Below are 4,346 nucleotides of genomic sequence, written 5' to 3'. Positions count from 1 at the left end.
CATGGGATCTCCTTACTTCAATGCAGGTGGAAGGTTGACTCCTCACAAGTCCCTCCCATGAGCAGGACCCTGTTCCCACCACTGACATGCAACACATATCCTGAGCCAGTGTCCTTCCCTGATTCTATCCAAGCATTTACGCCTTGCTGGGAGGCCTGCCCCACTCTCAGCACACATGATGGTGAAGGTCGTGATGGTTTTACATACTCGTGTGTGTGTGTGTGTGTGTGTGTGTGTGTGCATGTGTGTGTGTGAGCTTCAGACTCCACTTTCACACCATGTATGGCTGAGGGTCCCTCTGCTTTCCCAGACTGTCACTATATTGATTTTGTGAGCATGGTCCAAGACAGTGACCCTATTATGGGTCTTTCTTCTATTGCTTTGCATTGTTGATGCCTCTGTAGCCTCATGTCCAGCACGAACATTCCTTATAGCAACTTTGTACTGTGAGTTGGGTGGACTTGGGATGCATACTGAGTGCTGCTGGTATTCCTGTAAAGGTTCAGTTGATGAGAACCAGAATATTTGTAGTCCATTGGTACTAGGGATGGGAATAAACAATGTAACTGACTCTGTATTTTGTGTATTTATATCTATTTTTTAAAATTTTGTGTAGTTGTTTTCCCATTAGAACAAAGTTTCTAAGTCAGAGAATCAAGAAGTAAGCACAGAATCATGTGTCCAGAGAGGCCTCCTGCAGGGAAACTGCTCTATGGAGAGGAAGCCCCACACCCTGTCAGGAAGCCTGCTCATAACCACCATCTGCAGCTGCTCCTGGCGATTAAAGACAGAATTGGTGAGTAGTGTGCACCCCCTGGTGGTCCAGGTTCTGTCCTACAGTGAGGTTTGTCTCTGGGCTCACACTGAGGTCCCCTCACTGTGTCTCTTGTACAGTAATACACGGCTGTGTCCTCAGCTCTCAGGCTGTTCATCTGCAGATACAGGGTGTTCTTGCCATTGTCTCTGGGGATGGTGAATCGGCCCTTCACAAAGTCTGTGTAGCTTGTGCTACTTCCATGATTGCTAATATCTGTGACCCACTGCAGCCCCTTCCCTGGAGTCTGTGGGACCCAGTTCATGAAGTAGCTACTGAAGGTGAATCCGGAGGCTGCACAGAGAGTCTCAGGGATTCCCCTCAGGCTTCACCAGGTCTCCCCCAGGCTCCACCAGCTGCACCTCACACTGGACACCTGCAGACAGAAGACATCCTAGTCAGGAAACTATCACATACCCACTGTTTCCTTCACACACATCCACTTGCATACTTAATGTCCATTATTCTCAATAAATTACCTTTTAAAAGAACACAAAGGATTTGTTAACTGTTTCCTTTGCTGTGCAAAAGCTTTCGCTCTTGATGAAATCCCAATAGTTCCTTTTCGCCCTAGCTTCCCTTGTCTTTGGCGATGTTCCTAGGAAGAAGTTGCTATGGCTGAAGTTGAAGTGATTGCTGCCTGTGTTCTCCTTGAGGATTTTGATGGATTCCTTTCTCACATTGAGGTCCTTCATCCATTTTGAGTTTATTTTCGTGTGTGGTGTAAGGAAATGATCCAATTTCATTTTGCTGCATGTGGCTGTCCAATTTTCGCAACACCATTTGTTGAAGAGACTGTCTTTTTTCCACTGGACATTCCTTCCTGCTTTGTCCAAGATTAGTTGACCATAGAGTTGAGGGTCTATTTCTGGGCTTTCTCTTCTGTTCCATTGATCGATGTGTTTGTTTTTGTGCCAGTAAAATACTGCCTTGATGATGACAGCTTTGTAATAGAGCTTGAAGTCTGGAATTGTGATGCCACCAACTTTGGCTTTCTTTTTCAATATTGCTTTGTCTATTTGAGGTCTTTTCTGGTTCCATATAAATTTTAGGATTATTTGTTCCATTTCTTTGAAAAAATGGATTGGATTTTGATAGGGATTGCATTAAATGTGTAGATTGCTTTAGGTAGTATAGACATTTTCACAATATCTGTTCTTCCAATCCATGAACATGGAACATTTTTCCATTTCTTTGTGTCTTCCTCTAAGACAACTGACAGAATGGGAGAAAATATTTGCAAACAACATATCAGATAAAGGACTAGTATCCAAAATCTATAAAGGGCTCAGGAAACTCAACACCCAAAGAAAAAATAATCCAATCAAGAAATGGACAGAGGACATGAACAGACATTTCTGCAAAGAAGACATCCAGATGGTCAACAGACACATGAAAAAATGCTCCACGTCCCTCGGCATCAGGGAAATACAAATCAAAACCACAATGAGACACGACCTCACACCAGTCAGAATGGCTAAAATTAACAAGTCAGGAAATGACAGATGGTGGCGAGGATGCAGAGAAAGGGGAACCCTCCAACATTTTTGGTGGGAATGCAAGCTGGTGCAACCACTCTGGAAAACAGCATGGAGATTCCTCAAAAAGCTGAAAATAGAACTACCCTATGACCCAGCAATTGCAGTATTGGGTATTTACCCTAAAGATACAAATGTAATGATCTGAAGGGACACGTGCACTCAAATGTTTATAGCAGCAATGTCCACAATAGCCAAACTATGGCAAGAACCTAGATGTCCATCAACAGATGAATGGATAAAGAAAGTGATATATATATATATATATATACACACACTAGAATACTATGCAGCCATCAAAAGAAATGAAATCTTGCCATTTGTGATGATGTGGATGGAACTAGAGGGTATCATGCTTAGTGAAATAAGCCAATCAGAGAAAGACAATGATCATATATGATCTCCCTGATGTGAGGAAGTTGAGAGGCAATGTGGGGGGCTTGGAGAGTAGGAAAAGAATAAATGAAACAAGATGGGATTGGGAGGGAGACAAACCATAAGAGACTCTTAACCTCACAAAACAAACGGAGGGTTGCTGGGGGGAGGGGAGTCGGGAGAGGGTGGTGGGGTTATGGACATTGGGGAGGGTATGTGCTATGGTGAGTGCTGTGAAAAGTGTAAAACTGGTGATTCACAGACCTGTACCCCTGGGGATAAAAATACATTATATGTTTATAAAATAATTAAAAAATAATAAATAATTAAAAAAATAAAAGAATAAAAAGGAAAACCCAGCCAAGCACAAACTCCATGATGAGTTGTCTGTGTTCTGTCCTAATCACTGAATCGGAACACCTGGGAATCCCGGGGTGGGTCTCCTCTCCCAGCTGCAAGTTTCTGGCTGTGATGTTTTAATCAGCAAGGGCAGGGCCCTATTTGCATGTCTCCTGACTATATAGCCAGTTCCAGGCTTAGATTCCATCCTTTACTAGTTAAGAAAGCAAAGATTGCATTACGTTTGATCACTTTGTTTAGATGGCACTGTGACTAGAGGAAGTTTTCTAATCTGTGAACACAGTTATCTTTCCATTTCTGTATGCACTTTTAAAAGTCTTTCATCAATGTACGGCATTTTTAGTGTACAGTATCTGAACTCCTTATTGAATGTTAACCCAAAATATTTTATTTCCTTTGTCAGTGTAAATAGAATGATTTTATTCTATTTTTTTTAGATATTTGTTGTTATTGTGTGGAGACATAGCTTTATTTTGTATGTTGATTTTGTATCCTGGAGTTTCCCAGATATCGTTGTTTAGTTCAAAGATTTTTGTCTCTTTGTGTGTGGCATTTGTAGTGTTTGTGTATAAGAACATGTCATATGCAAGGACCCCTGGGTGGCTCCATCATTAACCATCTGCCTCCAGCTCAGGTCATGATCCCAGGGTGCTGGGATTGAGACCCACATCAGGTTCCTTGCTCAGCAGGGACCCTTCTTCTTCTTCTGCCTGCTTTTCTCCATGCTTTTCTCCATGGTTGTAATAGCTCTCTTGTTCTCTCTCTCTCTGACAAATAAATAAATAAAATCTTTAAAAAACACACATATCACATGCAAACAAAGAATTTTTCTTCCTGTTACTGATTTCAATATATTTATTTTTTTTATTGGCTAATTTCTCTGGATAGGTCTTCCAGTTGTCAATGTAGAAGATTTTCCCTTCTTATCTTCTGGGTTCTTTGTTGGGCCTAAATATTCAGTAGCTGCAGGACGGATATAAGGGGAAAATGAATTTCATTTTGCACATGCATCAGATCCCTAAAATATGAACTCCGAAAACGACTGAAGTAGACAGCACTTGTGCCACTTAGATAACAAAAGATTGGATTTGCAAAGATTTAAGGCAAAGATTTGGGTTAGTAAATTAGTGAAGAACCAACAAGGTTTGTTTGCATAGTCTTCTGGGCCCTAAGTTCCATATTCTGGTGCTGAGGATGGTTCTCCCCTCCTGGTACAGGGAAGGGAACTTTCCCACAGGAGATTGATTTCCTGCTGTCAG

At 41.7% G+C, this 4,346-nt stretch overlaps 1 pseudogene; it reads right to left on the bottom strand.

Moving 5' to 3' along the window:
- LOC111140308 overlaps positions 1–3,104 on the bottom strand; it is a 5,391-nt pseudogene extending 2,287 nt beyond the window's left edge.
- Between the last annotated feature and the right edge of the window lie 1,242 nt (positions 3,105–4,346).

The sequence above is a fragment of the Enhydra lutris genome, unplaced genomic scaffold, assembly GCF_002288905.1.
Source record: "Enhydra lutris kenyoni isolate GAN:26980312 unplaced genomic scaffold, ASM228890v2 scaffoldscaffold481, whole genome shotgun sequence".
In the NCBI taxonomy this organism is placed as follows: Eukaryota; Metazoa; Chordata; class Mammalia; order Carnivora; family Mustelidae; genus Enhydra; species Enhydra lutris.
Note: the sequence above shows the minus strand (reverse complement) of the source record. Positions and strands in the feature narration are given on the sequence as shown.